The sequence below is a fragment of the Chiloscyllium plagiosum genome, unplaced genomic scaffold (assembly GCF_037043375.1).
Source record: "Chiloscyllium plagiosum isolate Xiang-an unplaced genomic scaffold, Cpla_swu_hap1 HiC_scaffold_13, whole genome shotgun sequence".
In the NCBI taxonomy this organism is placed as follows: domain Eukaryota; kingdom Metazoa; phylum Chordata; class Chondrichthyes; order Orectolobiformes; family Hemiscylliidae; genus Chiloscyllium; species Chiloscyllium plagiosum.
Window position 1 is genome coordinate 16,031,537 of NW_028270151.1, and position 18,793 is coordinate 16,050,329.

The following is an 18,793-nucleotide window of genomic DNA, read 5'->3' on the forward strand; positions in this document are numbered from 1 at the left end:
TCTTAAACACATGCCCTCTGGTACTAGACATTGCAACTTTGGGAAAAAGATTCTGACTGTCAACCCTACCTCTGCCTCTCATAATTTTATAAATTTCTATCAGGTCTCCACTCAGCCTCCACACCTTGAAAAACAGAAATTACTGGAAAAGCTCAGCAGGTCTGGCAGCATCTGTGGAGAGAGATCAGAGTTAATGTTTCGGGTCCAGTGACCCTTCCCCAGAGAAAACAGCCCTAGTTTAATCAAGCCTGTCCTTATAGCTCATACATTGTCATGAAAGGCACTATATCACTGCAAGCCTTTCTCTTATTCTATCCTTTTCTCATTCTTCCTTTCCACTTTGTCGTGTATCTATCGCCAGTCTTGATCTGAGTGTGTAAAGCCTGCCCTCACTGGGATTGAGTACGATCCAATTCCTGGGCCTTGATTTCCATCCGTTCTCTCTTCCTTTCTCAGCTTTGGTCGTTTCCTCTTCCAATAGTGCAGTTTCTCTCCAAGGTTTCTCAACTTTATATACACTGCAAATTAAACACGACAAATGATTCGGTAATGAGTGACTGTTTGGATTAATGTCAAAAAAGACAAACAAAACTGAAGAGACAGAATTTTAGTAATTTACTAGGGTTTTAACAGTACCCTTTTCATCATTAGCTGCATTTTAAAGATGATGGTTTGTATTATAATCATTTCATTGCCTTGTTCTGGCACCAGTGGGACTACTAAATGTCAATTGCCTGATGTGGTGTCATTAGTACTGCTCACTCAATGTTTGCTCAAAGACTGATCCCTGGTCTTAAAGGATTCTTAATGTCACTTCCCAGAAGCGTCTTGAATGTTACTATAAAAAAGTAATTTCTCACTCTCCGTTTTACCACATGTGATTTGCTGTGCTGACACTAATGAGCGCAGGCCTGTCACTTGTGATTACAATTAGTGGTTTTGGGTGATATGACTGCCAGGAGATCTCCTGCAAAATCTGACACTCATTGGCATGGATCAGGACCTTGCGGTGAATATGTAAAAGGTGACAGACACCCTGTTGGCAGGGGCACATATGCTGATTCATGGTCCCCTAGGACAGCTTCATGACGTCCCTGTTTGTCCATCAAAGCAGACCAAGCCAACATCAGTTAGACCAACTTTAATGATGTAGGGGGGACAGAAATTGCCCAAGATTAGGGGCGATTGACGCTTTTGTGACAATATAGGCAGGAATTGATCTTGAGAGGATTTTTGGAATCTTTGGACCCTAACAAGACCAAAAGAGACCATTCAACCTATCAAGGTTAAAAATCACACAACACCAGGTTATGGTCCAACAGGTTTAATTGGAAGCACACTAGCTTTCGGAGCATCACTCCTTCATCAGGTGATGGTGGAGGGCTCAATCCTAAAACACAGAATTTATAGCAAAAATTTACAGTGTGATGTAACTGAAATTATACATTGAAAAATACCTTGATTATCTGTTTCAATGTATTTTTCAATGTATAATTTCAGTTACATCACACTGTAAATTTTTGCTATAAATTTTGTGTTACGATCGAGCCCTCCACTAACACCCGATGCAGGAGTGTCGCTCCGAAAGCTAGTGTGCTTCCAATTAAACCTGTTGGACCATAACCTGGTGTTGTGTGATTTTTAACTTTGTACACCCCAGTCCAACACCGGCATTTCCATAAAACCATAAGACATAGGAGCGGAAGTAAGGCCATTCAGCCCATCGAGTCCACTCCGCCATTCAATCATGGCTGATGGGCATTTCAACTCCACTTACCCGCATTCTCCCCGTAGCCCTTAATTCCTTGTGACATCAAGAATTTATCAATTTCTGCCTTGAAGATGTTTAGCGTCCCAGCCTCCACTGCACTCTGTGGCAATGAATTCCACAGGCCCACCACTCTCTGGCTGAAGAAATGTCTCCGCATTTCTGTTCTGAATTTACCCTCTCTAATTCTAAGGCTGTGTCCATGGGTCCTAGTCTCCTCGCCTAACGGAAACAATTTCCTAGCGTCCATCCTCTCCAAGCCATGTATTATCTTGTTAGTTTCTATTAGATCTCCCCTTAATCTATTTCCAAATCATTCCATCTATCATTCTCTTTAAACAAGCTCTGCAATTTATTCTGATATTCAATCTTCTTCCTCATAATCCCAAAGATATGTTATTCTCAAATGCATGTGTAATTCACCGATGCAGGATGCAGGCAGTGGCCATCTCCAGTAAAAGAGAATCAGAATATTGGCTGTGGACATTTTCCATTATTGAATTCCCCAGGTGGTTACCATTAACCAGAAATTGAACTGGTCTCACCATATAAATACGATGGCTACAAGAGCAGTTCAGAGGTTAGAATCTTGCAGTGGGAAACTTGCTTACCAGCCCCCAAAGCCTGTCCACCATCTACAAGGCACAAGTCAGGGATATGATGGGATACTCCTCACATTCCTGAATGATTGTAGCTCCAACAACACTCAAGAAGTTTGACACCATCCTGCACAAAGTATCTGCTTAATTGGCACCACATTGACAAATATCCACTCCTTGCAACACTGACGCTTAGTAGCAGTGTGTACTATTTACAAGAGGCATTGTAGAATTTCAAGAACAATCATTATACAACATCTTCCAAACCCATGATCATTACCATCCAGAAGGACAAGGGTAGCAGAAACTTGAGGATGTCAAGTTCCTCCCTGAGTCAATCATCAACCTGATTTAGAAATATACTGTTCCTCCAGTGCCACAGGGTCAACAGGGAATTCCCTCACAAATAACATGTGAGCGGACCTAAACCAGAGAGACTGAAGCAGTTCTTGAAGGCAGCCCCTTCTCAAGGGCAACTAGGGATTAGATTCTCTACAATATGGAAACACGCCCTTTGGCCCGACAAGTCCACACTGATCCTCCGAAGAGTAATCCACCCAGACCCATTCCCCTACCCTGCACAACATTTACTAATGCACCTAACACTATGGGCAATTTAGCATGGCTAATTCACCTGACCTGGATATCTTTGAATTGTGGAATGAAACCAGAGCACCCGGAGGATACCTATGCAGACACAGGGAGAATGTGCAAACTCCACGCAGTCACCTGAGGTAGGAATCAAACCTGGGTCCCTGGCGCTGTGAGACTATAGTGCTAACCACTGAGCCACTGTGGTGCCCATAATGGTATTGAATGTATTGAATGAATGGGTATTGAATGTTGACCCAGCCAGCAACAGCCACATCCTGTGAATGAATTTAAAAAAAGATATCTTCCAGATCTTGACAATTCTCTGTGTGAAGAAATTTCTCCTCATTTCACCGCATGTTCTTTCACAAATTGTTTTAAACCTGTGACCCTCTGGATAAACAGTTTCTCTCTGCCTTCCTAATCTTTCACCATTTCAAACAAGTTGGTGGCTGCATTGAGAGTACAATAATTCATTCACTCTTTATGTGGGTTTTGGCCAGCCCATCATAAGTAAAGCTGGTCACCCTTGTGAATGAGACAGGATACACCAACTAAATTAATGTCAACAATGTTAAATATTTCCTCGCTTATTTTGTTCTCAACTCTGAGGCCTTACTTCAAAAGTCTAATTTAGGGCTTGAATGGCAATGTGCTTTCCAAAGATGTGATCAGTTAGGTGAATTGGCCATGCTAAATTGTCCGTAGTGTTCAAGGATGTGTAGGTTTGGTGCATTAGTGATGGGAAATGTAGAGTAATAGGTTAGGGAATGGGTGTAGGTGGGTTACTCTTCAGAGGGTTGGTGTGGACTTGTTGGGCCAAACGGCCCGTTTCCACACTAAGGATTCTATGACTCTTTCATTAAGGTCTACTCTTTGTGCTTTTTATTTGTTTTGACGGAAAACTTAATCTCCTGTTTCAAAGAGAACAAACCCGGAGCATATGGTTTAATGTGCTGTAAAGTGAAAGCTGGATAGATGTGCCCTGACTAACCTTGACCAGTTCATTGTAATTCTTTTCAACTCAGGCGCATTACATGGTGAGATAGACAAAGGGGCAAGGGTCGCAGGAAGATCCAACACATTTTCAATGAATACTTTTTCAAGGTAAAAAAATCTTTATTAGACTCTACTCTTGTACTTCAGTTAAACTATTAATCTCTTCCCAGGACTCTTCAGTAACAAGTCTCAAATCTACACTTGCTATCTATTTCTGACACACGCTTCCCAGGATTCCCTTCACCCCATCCACAGGCCCCTATCGTGGTATTTGAACTGTTTGCCTTCAAGGACTGGTAATACCTGTTCAATAAGGCTGGGATAGGCAGCTGTTCAGTCTTTGAGAGTGAGCTGATGTTTCAGGACCTGCATTTGTCGATTAGGGCTTCCGCTCTTGTCCAGGGCCAGTTCTGATCTTCGGGTCATCTCAGCGCAGTGGCCTCTCTGGGTCTGGTCAGTCTCTTGGTGCTCATCAGGAGACACAAGGGGTTGGAAATACTGTGTAGCTTGACATTCCCTCAAAAGTGCTCTCTGGAGACACCCTTGATGAAAGTGCAAAATCAGAGCGACTGGGGCTCCAAGTTGCTCTGTCTATCTCCCTCTTCACGCCTTTCTCAAACATTCTGCAGCCCATGTCCAATACTAGCATTGGACAGGGGCAGGAAGATCCCATGAGGAAACTACTTTCCACACTTGGAGGTTGCAAAACATGGTTTTGAACCTTTAACTGTTAAGTGTTGTCACACATTGCCTCTGTCAGAGTCAGAAGAGTGGCGCTGGAAAAGCACAACAGGTCAGGCAGCATTCGAGGAGCAGGAGTGTCGACATTTCGGGCATAAGCCCTTCATCATTGTGCCTCTGGTCTCTTACTGAGCTGGGTATCAACAAGCTGGCGTAATGTTCTTCGAACAAAGCAACTTCATTGGGGATGGAAACAATGGTTCATTCTAAAACAATGTAGCTGTTTGCCTCTGGCCAGGCAGTTCTTGGCCTGGTTTCAACAAGAAGTTGGTTGTCTAAGGTCTGGCTGCGTGAATACTATTTGTTCTAGCTTTGTGGTTTGAACATTACAGAGCCCAGCTGGGTTTAAACTTGGATTCCACATTTTGAGAGTTTAACCATGGTAAGGAGAAATGCCAATATTTTCACAACAATGCTGGAGGTCATGGGTCACCTGACCACAAGTGATACCCCTTGTGGGCCCAGATCTTTGCACATCCTAGACTGGGTTTGTCAGCATTGCCAAATGCTAATCCTAGCTTCAGGTTAGGACAGGTTTCTGCTGTCAGAAAGCCAGTAGAGCAGGGCTCGACTCCAAACAAACTGTGAATCCTTACAAATTGGTTGGGAGCCTCTCCAGGTGGTGTGCCATTTTGCTGATGACATTTCACTGGGAAGCTGGTCCATGTAAATTGTTTCAGAGTGGAGTCCGATTTTCTGCCAATCTTCACTGCATTTACAGTGCTCAAGAGGAGGCAAAAACTGAGGAGATTTCAGCCCCACTCTCATTGATGTTTTCAATCTCCACTAATAACAGAATAATTAGGAGAATATCTATGATTGTGGCTTGGGTATGACAACTTTAAGGTGGCTCATGACTACTTTGCCTCACAGTAATAGCTATTTTCTATCTGCAATGCCCAATGACACTTTCAAGATTATTTGTGCCCACTATTTGTATCCCACACAGCTGGGTGCTACATGCATTTTAAGTGGAGAGTTTCTCGATTGTAAATGACTTCAGTCTGTACCCTGTGAAGGCCTGATTAGCACAATTGCTCCTTAAAGGACCTCATGTGGCTTTCTAGTGAACACTGTGAACACAGACAAAAGGAAAATGCTCACCCCACCCTCTCTGGGTGTGGCTATAGCAGTCTTCCATTTCCAGTGTAAATTTATGATTCACAAAAGGATGGAAAGCATCGCAAGTGATGCTCGGCAATGGGGCATCAGCTCAACCTGGTGATAAAGAGGCTCTCCCAGATCTCCTTCCTTACCGGCACTCCCTGGTAAGCCCATCAGTGCAGAGCTTCTGCACACTCTACACAGCTCTTTGAATGATGTCTTCATCTCTCACATTGCCTCCTGAACCCGAGCTCTCCATCTTATTAATCCAACCATCGTGCTGTATTGTTCCCTTGTTGAGGTGATTATGACCATCGATAGCCTCCCTCTCTGCAGTATCCCATGGCCTCTAATGTATTATAATCTTCACCGTGTCTCCCTTTCCAATGAGTTTCCCAACTTTATTGTCACCTCTACGTCCCAACAGGCTGCTTCCAATCCTTGGAGCTGACTTCCAGAACTGCCCTCCCACAGCAGTGTCTCCGATAACTCCCCTTCACTTTCATCAGGTGATTCCCAGGACTGATTGTGACCCCCCTCCCCTGACTGTCCTGAATGATAAATGACTGATATCTGTGCAGCCCCTCCTGACTGACTTTCTGTAAATCCTCAGACCAATTTGAACTGATTCTACAGGACTGGACATGGCCCACTCGCTGGATTGTAGTGTTACAGTCATCTTGACACTGACTGACCCAACCAGCTGACTGACCATCCCTAGACCGAGACTGGATGATGCCCTCGATTCATTGGCCCCAGCTCCCTGACTGAAGAATGTCCCCTTTGGCCTGACGGAGGACTGCTCCCCTTAGACGTGACCATTTGGTTGAAGCAAATGCAGTGTATCTGATGTACAGGCAGCTGGTATAATGGTATTGGTTTGAGATTGATGCAGCATGTTGCTGTATAGCAGCACATTCAATCCCTTGACTGATGACTATTGACCACCAGGACAAGCTCTGTACCTGCGCTAAGAGGCAAGGCAAGACAGAAATACTGTGAGCATTTAGATTCTACTGGAGTGGGCAAAATGCAAAATGGCAAGGCAAGGCAGGGATGCAATGTCAGTTGGTGCTAACTGAGCAAGTGAGCATTGCTGCTTGGTTGAATCCATGAGGCGTGTACCTGTCCATGCATGGTAAGTGTCCTGGTTATAATATTGAAATGAGAATTGCCAGTGCACTCCAAAGTGCATCATTGTGGTTCAGAACTGTCTTGCACAGTGGATCAGAGATGGGTCATGAGGGTACAGTGAGGACGGTAGATATACCATTCGTGGATAAGGAATGTGTGCAGTCCTTGCCCATGAGGCATGCCCTGAAGTGTTGGTGACTGGGGGGGTATTCGAAGTGAAAGTCCAGAGGGAAGCAACAAACAAGAAGCACCAAGTAACCACTCTGACTTTCATGTCAGGGATTGTCGGTATCTAGCCTTTATCTGGCAGGGAGAATGGGAAATAGCAGAAAGAAGAGTTGAAGGGAACTAATAGTTAGATATTAATAAGTGCTAATGCATGTAAGTAGATTTATTGCTGCTCAGTAGTGATACTCTCACCTTATCCTTCAGCAGTCGATTGGAAAGTGGAACTCATTGTTGTCAAAGTCAAGAAGCTTTAAAGTGCCCATTTCATGTGATTTTCCTCATTTTCTTCTCTGTTCTTCTGGTGCTTCTGAGATTCTGCCCCTGGAGTACCAATAGTAGTTTAGTTACACAGAAAATTAGTACTGTTGAAAGAGACACATGTTTGTCATATGTACCAAAGATTTGCAGATTGTATATGGAGAGGTAGTGGTATTATCACTGGACTGTTAATCCAGAGACTCAGGTAATATGCTGAGGACCTGAATTCAAATCCCACCACAGCAGATGCTGGAATTTGAATTCAATATTAAAAAAATCTGTAATTAAGAGTCTAATGATGACCATGAATCCATTGTTGATAGTCAGGAAAAACCCATCTGGTTCACTAATGTTCTTGAGGGAAAGAAACTGCCATCCTTACCTGGTCTGGCCAACATGTGACTCCAGACCCACAGCAATGTGGCTGACTCTTAACAGCCCTCTGGGCAATTAGGGATGGACAATAAATGTTGCCTAGTCAGTGACACCCTCATCCTGTGAATGAATGAAATAAACAAACAGCATATCCCTTCAGTTGTTTGCAACAAGTAAGGTATTGATCCATCCAGGCTACACTTGCAGAACAGAAACAATCAATGTGAAATTGGATAATATTTACTAACTAATCCTGAGTGTGATGCACTTACACGTGTTACATATATCAGACTGAAAGAACATGCCCGCACGCGTACACATATACACACACAGAGCACTTGTTTCAACTCAGCAACAAATATGGCAGCCACTGTCTGGGCAATGCCTTAACCAATTAGAGCCAGCCTAGAAAATTTAAACAAATCTTGACAGTTAACTGTTATTCATTATTGAATTGGGTATATTCCCTCTAGCGACAACTCTACCAATCAGGGTCCACTTGTCAACCAATCAGCACTGTCCTCTCACACAGCATAAATGTGGTTTTGCCCTCACATTCTTCACATACAGATTGTCAATCTAAGTGCAAGTCAAAAAGCTTCAACAAAGTGTACCCTTTTCAGTAATACTTATGGAGTAAAAATTTGAAATAGTTAATTTATCTTAAAGCAAACATGAAGAATGGGAACTTTTAAAAATAAAATGGAAATGAGAGGACCTTTTCTTTCCTGTTCATGATCAGAGCTCATGTTATGATGGGGTAAGTCACATCCCAGATTGGCTTGATAGCTCATATTTTGTATTCTTATAACAAGCTTGTCTTTCACTGAAGTGCAAGCATGCAATGCCACAGCTTTGGTTTTGGCAATGAAACAATTTATTTCACAAAATAAATGATGTTAAATAGAATAAACAAAGCTTTTTACATAAAATGTAATTTGAAAGAACTTGAAACACAGTAAAAATATGATCCCACCTATTCATTGAATTTTTTAAATGGGTTTCCTACAATGCAGAACAAGACCATTTAGTCCATCAAGTCTGCACCGATGCTCCAAACAACATCCCATCTAGACCCAACCCCAAACCCCCTGCCCCCACCACATTTCTATAACCCCACATTTAGTTTTTAAACCATGGCTAACCTTAATGATTTCTTTCAATTCCAAGTCTTTAACGTTTGTTAATGTTTACCTTTATGAGTCAAATGACTGCGCTTCAACTTTCTAATCTTCATCTATCGCCTTTGGGGTTCAAACCTACACTTTTGGTTTGGAGCTTTCAACTAAAGCCCTTACACTGATGTAACCTTATGCGGAATTGTCTGACCTGTCTCATTTATTCAGGAGAAAATGTGTCCTTCAATATAACTCCTCTTTGGACCTCTTTGAACAGAAAACAATCTCAACTCAAACAAATTCCCATTATAACTCTAGAATTCTCTCTCTTGTCCTGGTTTTAATTTTCAAAACATCATGGTTCCAGAAATACTGACAAGTGAATTATTAACACCCTCTCACACACACAGATCAGAACACATATATCACTCATTCAAAATCCAAATCCTAAAATAAAGAATCTTACCCTACATTACACTGGCCAATGCATATGTTCTGGGTGTAGGTTTGCTCGCTGAGCTGGAAGGTTCATTTCCAGATGTTTTGTCACCCTTCTAGGTAACATCTTCAGTGGGCCTCAGGCAAAGCACTGCTAATAATTCCTGCTTTCTATTTATAGGTTTGAGTTTCTTTGGGTTGGTGATGTCATTTCCTGTGGTGACGTCATTTTCTGTGGTGAAATCACTTCCTGTTCTTTTTCTCAGGGGTGGTAGATGGGATCTAACTCGATGTGTTTGTTGATAGAGCTACAAATCTTCTTAAAACTTGCTAATGCATATGTTTCTATGCAGGACTTCTACAATAACCATCATGTTCAGATCTGCCAGTAAGTGTGTAATTTGGAGGGAAGCCTTAAATTGATGGTTGTATCAAGAAGTTGCTGCTCTTGTCCTTGCTGCCACAACAGAAGGATGGACAGCTGATGTAGCTGTAATGGGTCAGTGCATTGTGTAGCTTGAACACACATTAGGCACTCAGGACCAATAGTGGAGGAGGTGGATTCTGAAGGTAGGAATTCTGGATCAGTGGTGCTGGAAGAGCACAGCAATTCAGGCAGCATCCAACGAGCAGCGGATGCTGCCTGAATTGCTGTGCTCTTCCAGCACCACTGATCCAGAATCTGGTTTCCAGCATCTGCAGTCATTGTTTTTACCTCTGAAGGTAGGAAGTCAAGTGAACCTCTTTGCCTTGGATGAAGTCAAGCACTTGAGTATCATTGTAATTACGTCTATGCAGGTCAGTGGTGAGGTTTGAAGTAGCATAGCAGAGCTGTGAGAATACATTGGGAAAGAACTAAGCCTTGTGCTCAGAATCATTCACAATGAGCAACATTGTGGTTGTTGCTTGACACAGTAATTGGGGGCAATCCTTCCTTCATTATACCAAGAGGGCACTTTAAACTAAGATAATGATCAAATAATTGTTAATGGCATTTGTAATAGATAGAAAACTATGTGTGACACACTGACCTTCCTGCCTACGTTCCTGTCAAATATCCACTGTACATCACTAGTTGCAACCTAACATACTAGCGTAAGCAATCCTATTTCAGTTTTGCTAGTTTTATGTTGAACCATGCCATATGCAACTTCCCACACTAGAATCTCATGTGAGAGGTTGTCATTTAATGGTAATAATCATTAAGGTTATAACATTTCAAGGTTATGTGTACGATGTACCAGAAAATAAGCCTATCTGTTTTATATCGAGATTCTGACAAGCACTTGGAAAGAGTCCGATATTCCTGAATATCCTGACATTTTCCTTGCAATGACTTATTACACACCTTCATGGAATCCAGCTACGTGCTCCTGCAATACAGTTGCCATTGGCTCACTGGTTTATGTCAATTTCTTTGAACCTCAAAAGACTCAAACTTCACTCAAAACTTCCTTGCGTGGAGTGTTAGCATCTGTTGAAATAACCAATTCATTCAGCAAAGCAACCTTGGCATCCAAAATGTGACTCACAGCTCGGAATAAAAGGTGAAACATTGTTGGCAAATTGAAACGGTCAAACTAAGTCACTAACCTTAAGAAACACAGATGACATTGTGTTCCAGTAATGCTCTGCTCCCGGAAACATTGCTTGGAGCATAAATTCTGACATTCAAATAGTGTACTGTGGAGCAGATTGAACAGTTATGAATGAGTCAGTAACTTTTCACCAAGAAAGATGATAAAGAGGAGCTGGCAACTGATGCTGAGGTATAGGCTGAGGTGGTGATGCCTAACGTGATGCTCTCTGTAATGGTCTAATAAATGAAACAGAGCATCAACCTTGTTTTAAACAAGTCCATTGATTTAACAAAGCACTGCAAGATTCTTTACAAGCGTGTAACCAAATAAAGCTGACAATGATCCACCTGAAGAGATAAGAGTTGCAAAGTGTGGAGCTGGAAAAAGCGCAGCAGGTCAGGCAGCATCCGAGGAGCAGGAGAATCGATGTTTCAGGTACAAGCCCTTCATCTGGAATGTGGAGGGTGAAGAGTATGAGAGATAAATGAAGGGGGATTAAGGGGAGGGGTGGGGGCTAGGGCTGGGGGGGAAGGTAGGTGGAAGATGGTAATAGGTGAATGCAGGTAGGAGGTGATAGTGATAGGTCAGTGGGGTGGGTGGAGCAGATGGTGGGAAGGAAGGTGAACAGGTAGGACAAGTCAAGAGGGTGGTGCCGAGTTGGAGGGTTGGATTTAGGATGAGGTGGGGGGAGGGGAGATTTGGAAATTGGTGAAGTCAACATTGAGGCTGTGTGGTTTTTAGGGTCCTGAGGCGGAAGATGAGGTGTTCTTCCTCCAGTTGGCGGGTGGCTTTCATTTGTTGGTGGAGGAAGCCCAGGATTTGCATTTCCTTGGTAGAGTGTGAGCCTCTAGCTCCACCCCCACCCCCCTATTTATTTCTCAGCCACCTTCCCCCTCCACATTCCTGATGAAGGGCTTATACCTGAAACATTGATTCTCCTGCTCCTTGGATGCTGCCTGACCTGCTGTGCTTTTTCCAGAGACACATTTTTCGACTCTGACTCTCCAGCATCTGCAGTCCTCACTTTCTCCCACTTAGAGAAATAAGGTAAATGGTGAAATCTTGTACAGAGGCTTTAAGAAATGCTTTAATGAAGGAGAGAGTAAAATCGAACGGTGGAGAGGTATAGGATCGGTATTCCAGACCTTAGGACCGAGGCAGACAAACACATGGCAGTCAGTGGTGGACTTATTAAAATTGAGGATGTGGAAGTGGTGGGAATTGGAGCAGCTTAAGGATCTCAGACGTTTCTAGAGCCAGTGGAGATCATAGCGACAGAGAGGGGGTAGGACAGTAATGGGACATGAAAACAAGGAAAGGAGAGAATTACGGTATTAAGAAATTATTGGACAAGGTGCCAATGTTGGTCAACAAGCACAGGGACAGGGAGTGAGTGAGTCTTCATGCCTGTCAGAATATGGGGCATAGAGCTTTGGTTGAACCCAAGTTTATGAAAGGTGGAAAGAGGGAATATGTCCAGAAGAGCATGGAACAATCCAATAACAGAGGTACAGGTGTAGGTTTCAGTGACACGAGATCTGAGAAAGCTAACATGTGGCCAGATACAGGATTGTTGTCTAATGACTAGGAACAAGCCAATCATCATGCCTCATCTCAAATGTCAATTACCCAAATCAGTGGGAGAGTTGTTCAAAAGAAGGATCATTGGATTAAAAACATTAACTCTGTTGCTCTCTTACACACTCCACAGATATGGTCTCACCATGCAAATACTTTGGCTACAAGAGCAGGTCAGAAGCTAGGACTACAGCAGTGAGTATCTCCTTCCTGACTCCCCAAAGCTGATTCACCATCAACAAGACACAAGTCAGGAGTGTAATAAAATACTCCCCACTTGCACCAACAACTCTCTGGAAGATTGACACCATCTAGGACAACGCAGCCTACTTGCTTGGCACCACATTCAGAAATATTCAGTCAATCCACTACTGATGTTCAGTAACAGCAGTGTATATCATCTACAGGCTATACTGCAGGAACTTACCAAAGCTTCTTAAACAGCACTTCCAAACCCATGAACACTTCCATCTAGAAGGACAAGGGCAACATACACATGGGAACACCAACACCTGCACGTTTCCTTCCAAGTCACTCGCTATCCTGACTTGGAAATATATCACAGATCCTTCATTATTGTTAGGTCAAATTCCTGGGCTCGTTTCCTAATGGTATGGTAGGTCTACCTACAGCACATGGACTGCAGCAGTTTAAGAAAGTAGCTTGCCACCACTTTCTCAAGGGCAGCTAGAATGGAAAATAATGCCCAAGTCACATGAGTGAGAAATGAAGATGCAGTCAGACATGCTGAGTGTCTCCAGCTCATTCAGTTTATAATTTCAGATTTCCAGCAGTATTTTGCCGAATATAAGTTGAAAGATTGTCCCCAACTGAAAACCTACTGCAGTATTTTTTTTTTCTCAGCCATTGCAATTTCAAATAGGATCAACATTATTTATGACTGAAAGAATTTGAACTTGGTCAGTACTTTGCACTATTTCAGAATGTTTTACAAGCAATTAAAAACAAGACAGAAAATCTATAATCCTGTAGCCTCTGGCACTTTTCACTGGAAATGCCTCCAGATTGCTCATGAGTGTGGCTTGTGTTATTGAAATACTTCAGAGTGTCAGTTGCCAGTTCATTACTGCAGCCTCTGACTCAGGACTCCAATTATGTACATGTAATGTATATGCTCTGAAATAGCAGTCTTCCCTGACTTCATGATTATTTCCAGTCTCTCCTTTTAGTACAACTCCAGCGATCCTTACATTGCAATCATGGAAACTGCCGAACAAGTCTCATGTTTGATGAGATGCATGTCATACACATAGCGTAAAGAGCACTAGCCCAGGAATGAATGCTGGCCTTTATTTCAAAGGGAATGGGGAGGCCTTGCTAAAACTATAAAAGGCACTATTCAGACTACAACTGGGCTGCTATAAATAATTTTAATCCCCTAAATAAGGAAGGATATGCAGACATGGGAGGCAGTCCATAGAAGGTTTACCATGTTGATCCTGAGGATGGATGGTCTGTCTTATGAGGAGTGGTTGAGTAGGTTGGGCTGATGCCCATTGCTCTTGAGAAGGTGGTGATGAGCTGTCTTCTTGCACTGCTGCAGTCCATGGGCTGTAAGTAGACCCACAATGCTCTTCTGGACAGAGTTCCAGGATTCAGACCCAGTGACAATGAACAAACATTGATATATATTTCCAAGCCAGGATGGGTGAGTGGCTTGTAGGGGAATTTGCAAGTGATGGTGTTCCAATGTGTCTACTCCCCTTGTCCTTCTCGATGGAAGTGGTCGTGAGTTTAGAAGGTGCTGTCTGAGGATCTTTAGTGAATTTCTGCAGTGCATCTTACAGATAATACATACTGCCGCTACTGAGTGTTGGTGGTGGAGGGAGTGGTTCCTTGTGGATGTGGGGCTTATCAAGCAGGTGGCTTTATCTTGGATGCGGTCAAGCTTCTTGAGTGTTGTTAGAACTGCACATTACAGTTCAGAAGAATGAGAGGTAATCTTAGCATCATAGAATCCCTACAGTGTGGAAGCAGGCCATTCAGTCCATTGAGTTCACACCAACACATCTTACCCAGACCTAACCTCCCTAACCTTGTTCTCTGTAACCCAGCATATACCATGAATAATTCATCTAACATCCCTGAGCATTATGGGTAATTTAGCATGGCCAATCCACCTAACCTGCACATCGTTGGACTGTGGGAGGAAACCAGAGCAACTAGATGAAACCCACACAGACACGGGGGGAATGTGTAAATTCCAACAGAAGTCATCCAAGGGGGGAATTGAATCTAGGTCCCTGGCGCTATGAGGCAACAGTGCTAACCACTGAGCCACTATGCCATTTTATTGATACATGCAAGAATTTTAGAGGAGTTGATAAGTAGATGAGGAAACATTGTTTCGGTGTCTAGTAACAGAGAACGTATAAATTCTGGATCAATAGTGCTGGAAGAGCACAGCAATTCAGGCAGCATCGAGGAGCTTCAGCAAAATCGACGTTTCGGGCAAAAGCCCTTCATCAGGAATAAAGGCAGAGAGCCTGAAGCGTGGAGAGATAAGCTAGAGGAGGGTGGGGGTGGGGAGAGAGTAGCATAGAGTACAATGGGTGAGTGAGGGAGGAGATGAAGGTGATAGGTCAGGGAGGAGAGGGTGGAGTGGATAGGTGGAAAAGGAGCTAGGCAGGTCGGACAAGTCCGGACAAGTCAAGGGGACTGGAAGTTTGAAACTAGGATGAGGTGAGGGAAGGGGAAATAAGGAAGCTGTTGAAGTCCACATTGATGCCCTGGGGTTGAAGTGTTCCGAGGCGGAAGATGAGGCATTCTTCCTCCAGGTGTCTGGTGGTGAGGGAGCAGCGGTGAAGGAGGCCCAGGATCTCCATGTCCTCGGCAGAGTGGGAGGGGGAGTTGAAATGTTGAGCCACGGGGCGGTTTGGTTGATTGGTGCGGGTGTCTCGGAGATGTTCCCTAAAGCGCTCTGCTAGGAGGCGCCCAGTCTCCCCAGTGTAGAGGAGACCGCATCGGGAGCAACGGATACAATAAATGATATTAGTGGATGTGCAGGTAAAGTTTTGATGGATATGGAAGGCTCCTTTAGGGCCTTGGATAGAGGTGAGGGAGGAGGTGTGGGCACAGGTTTTACAGTTCCTGCGGTGGCAGGGGAAAGTGCCAGGATGTGAGGGTGGGTCGTAGGGGGGCGTGGCCCTGACCAGGTAGTCACGGAGGGAACAGTCTTTGCGGAAGGCGGAAAAGGGTGGGGAGGGAAATATATCCCTGGTGGTGAGGTCTTTTTGGAGGTGGCGGAAATGTTGGCGGATGATTTGGTTTATGCGGAGGTTTGTAGGGTGGAAGGTGAGCACCAGGGGCGTTCTGTCCTTGTTACGGTTGGAGGGGTGGGGTCTGAGGGCGGAGGTGCGGGACGTGGACGAGATGCGTTGGAGGGCACCTTTAACCATGTGGGAAGGGAAATTGCGGTCTCTAAAGAAGGAGGCCATCTGGTGTGTTCTGTGCTCTAAAGAAGGAGGCCATCCGGTGTGTTCTGTGACCGCAGGGCATCAATGTGGACTTCAACAGCTTCCTCATTTCTCCTTCCCCCACCTCATCCTAGTTTCAAACTTCCAGTCCCCTTGACTTGTTCGGACTTGTCCGACCTGCCTAGTTCCTTTTCCACCTATCCACTCCACCCTCTCTCCCTGACCTATCACCTTCATCTCCTCCCCCACTCACCCATTGTACTCTATGCTACTCTCTCTCCACCCCCACCCTCCCCTAACTTATCTCTCCACACTTCAGGCTCTCTGCTTTTATTCCTGATGAAGGGCTTTTGATCCAGAATCTGGTTTCCAGCATCTGCAGTCATTGTTTTTACCCTGAAGTGTTTATAAAGCAGAGATGAAGAGGAATTTCATCTCTCAGAGGTCAGTGAATCTGTGGAATTCTTTACCCCAGAGGGTTGTTGAAACAGGTTATTAAGTATATTTAAAGCTGACACTATGGACAGACTTTATAATTTTTATGGGAATCAAGGATTATGAGGAAAAGGCAGGAAAGTAGAGTTGAGGATTATCAGCTCAGCCATGATCTCATTGAATGGAGGAGCACATTCCTCCTTCTTCTGCTCTCACATCTTATGGTGTCGGAGTCAATTTTGGCTCAGTGTTAAATGTTATCAGCTTGGGTGTCACATGGAGAATGAGTTACACCATCATTATGATCCAAGCATCATTCATCCTTTGGAGACCCATTTATTCCAGCTCAGAGACACATTTCATCCTGAACTGCAAAGTGATTCTGTTTCATTGCCACCATCCTTTCCTTCCTATTCGGCATGATTAGTTCATGAAACTGAATCAATCCTAGCTGTTCTGTCTATTTCTGATGACAGCATTCATTTGTGTTCCTTCGATTCCTACGAATATTTCAATGCCAGAAGCCAAGTGCAGCAGATTTATTTGATATGTGATTGTAAAGCTGAGGCCAGGATTTCCATTAGGGTAACATATCGAGATAGTTGAGTAAGTTTCACCCGAGGTTGTGAAGGATATTGTTCTGAGGGAACCACACTTCAGTGGGATCTCACCAAGCCCAGCCAAAGTGATGATGGTCTCATTCAAAAGAAAAAAAACTATAATAACTTAAATCTACTTTAAAGTGATAGAACGTTCAGTGGTGCTTAGCAAAGGCTATAACAATAAAAACACTTTTGAAACTCATTTATTGCAGCATCAAGCCACAGACGGTGAAAGCAGGAGAAGATTTGAAAAATCAACAAAGTGTTATGGACCATACCAGGTCCTCTCAAAATATATCAAGAAGGGAGCCCAGACCCTAACTTTTTCTTTTGTTGCATTTTAACAATAGTGTTCAAATAAATTTTCTTTTGCTTAATATTGAGTGCCTTGACCAACCAAATTGCATCTGGAGCACAGTACCTCACATTTACCTTTAAAATAAGAACGAGAATAACAATGCTATTGGAAGACTTAACAGAATAATAGGCTATTTTACTACTAAACAATAACTGTTCCAATATAATAACATTCTATAAATACGTCCTTGGCAAAAGGCAAACTTGGAAAATAGATTGTCTCACATGTAACTCCCATAGTCCCTGACGAAAAACGTCCAGAGAAAACCCAGAGTGTCACAGCCAGGTGACATTCACTGCCTTCCAATTCTGCTGAGACCCCTGCAACAACTGCTGAAAGCTAAACTTTAAATCCCTGTTTCTGTGGGTGGGTGTTGGAGCACACCCATTCAGGCTGCTTCCATTGTTCCAGCTTTAAACCAAAAACACCTAAGGCTTCACAAGTTGATTATCATCTCATTGACTGCTCTTCACCTGTCCCCCAATCTCTCTCTAAAAGAAACCAGGACAAAACACATCTCTTGACACCATGGTATCATCACAAAAGTCAGACAAAAAAATAATTCAAACTGGTCATTTTAAAGGAGGGTAGAGAAGTGCAGACATTCAGGAAGGGAATTCCAGTGCTTCAAGCCCCTAGCAGCTCAAGGCACGGCAACTGGTGAGGGAGTGATTAAAATGAGGGAGACGTAAGAGATTGGAATTGGAGCAGTGAAGAGATCTAGGATCATGGTAGGCTGTAGGAGGATACATCGGGGTGAGGCTGTGGGGGAACCTGAAAACAAAGGAGATGAGGATTTAAGACAAAAGAGTCGTCAGGCCAAGAGAGAAAGAATAGAAAGTGGATCTGAAAGGGGAAAAGTAATGTTATGATAGGCGTGTGAGTCTTTCAGGGAGAAGGTGAGGACTGCAGATACTGGAGAGTGTGGTGTTAGATAAGTACAGCAGGTCTGGCAGCATCCAAGGACCAGGAGAATTGATGTTTCGAGCATAAGCCCTTCTTCGAAAATTTGAGTCATTCAGCTTTTTAAAAATAATGCAAAGTGGAGCAGCTTTCATGATCTGAGGATAACTGAAAGAACTTAACAGCAAATGAAGTGTTACAATACAATGTAACTGAACACCCAATTTACACATAGCAAGCTCACAAAAAACTGCAATGCGAAATGACCAGTTATCTTGTAGTGATAGAATTTAATAAATATGCATTTAAGCCACTGCATGATGCTATGATGTAATGTGTAGGGATGTGATGGCTTAGTGGCAATGTTGCTAGACTAGTAATGCAGAGACAAAAACTGAAGTTGCTGGAAAAACTCAGCAGGTCTGGCTGCTTCTCTGAAGAGAAATCAGTTAATGTTTCAGGTGACCCTTCTTTCATTAACTTTGTTTTCTCTTCACAGATGCTGCCAGACAAGTTGAGTTTTCCCAGCAATGTCTGCTATTGTCTC

General features: G+C 43.4%; 1 long non-coding RNA gene across 1 annotated transcript in view; it reads right to left on the minus strand.

Moving 5' to 3' along the window:
- Positions 1 to 350: 350 nt before the first annotated feature.
- LOC122556364 (uncharacterized) overlaps positions 351 to 18,793 on the minus strand; it is a 40,221-nt gene continuing 21,778 nt past the window's right edge. Inside the window, exons 2-3 of the long non-coding RNA XR_015759001.1 lie at positions 7,357 to 7,485; positions 351 to 518 (exon numbers count right to left, since the gene is read on the minus strand). This is a non-coding gene — a long non-coding RNA (uncharacterized LOC122556364). The remainder of the gene's footprint in view (positions 519 to 7,356; positions 7,486 to 18,793) is intronic.